The sequence below is a fragment of the Octodon degus genome, unplaced genomic scaffold (assembly GCF_000260255.1).
Source record: "Octodon degus isolate 3935 unplaced genomic scaffold, OctDeg1.0 scaffold00079, whole genome shotgun sequence".
Taxonomy (NCBI): domain Eukaryota; kingdom Metazoa; phylum Chordata; class Mammalia; order Rodentia; family Octodontidae; genus Octodon; species Octodon degus.
The window spans coordinates 11,586,575-11,587,382 of NW_004524655.1; positions in this window are offsets into that span (position 1 = coordinate 11,586,575).

Consider the following 808-nt stretch of genomic DNA (forward strand, 5'->3'; position numbering starts at 1 on the left):
TCTTAATTGAATCAATTTCTGCTCTAATCTTTATGATTTCCTTTCATCTTTGGGCTCTGGGTTTGGTTTGCTCTTCCTTTTCTAGTTGTGGAAGGTGCAGCAGTAGGGTAGTTATTTGTTCCCATTCTGTTTTCCTAATGTGTGAGTTCAAAACTATGAATTTCCCTCTGAGAACTGTTTTCATCTTATCCCATAAATTATGAGAAGTTGTGCTTGAATTTTCATGGAAGTGTAGATATTGTTGAATTTCTTGTTTAATTTCATCTGTAACTGATTGGTTGCTGAGTAGGTTGTCATTTAATTTCCATGTATTTAAGGTTTTTTTCTGGTTTCTTTTCTCATTTATTTCCAGTTTCATTGCACTGTGGTCAGATAATGTACATTGGATAATTTCTGTTTTCTTACATATACTTAAGCATGACCTATGGACTAGTATGTGGTCTATTTTAGAAAATGACCCATGTGCAGCTGAGAAAAATGTGTATTCAGCTGTGTTTGGGTGGAACACTCTGTATATGTCCACCAAATCCATTTGTTTTAAGCTGTGGTTTAGTTCTGTTATTTCTTTGCTAAGTTTTTGCCTGGTTGACCTATCTTTTGGATATAAAGGGGTGTTAAGTTCTCCTGTTTAAATTGTGGTATTGGATATTAGATTTTTCATATCCATTAAGATTTGCTTTATATAGTTGGGTGCTCCCATGTTTCGTGCATAGATATTTATGAGTGTTACCTCTTCCTCTTTAATTTTTCCCCTAAGCAGTATATAGTGGCCTTTTTTATTTCACTTGATCATTGTTGGTTTGAAGTT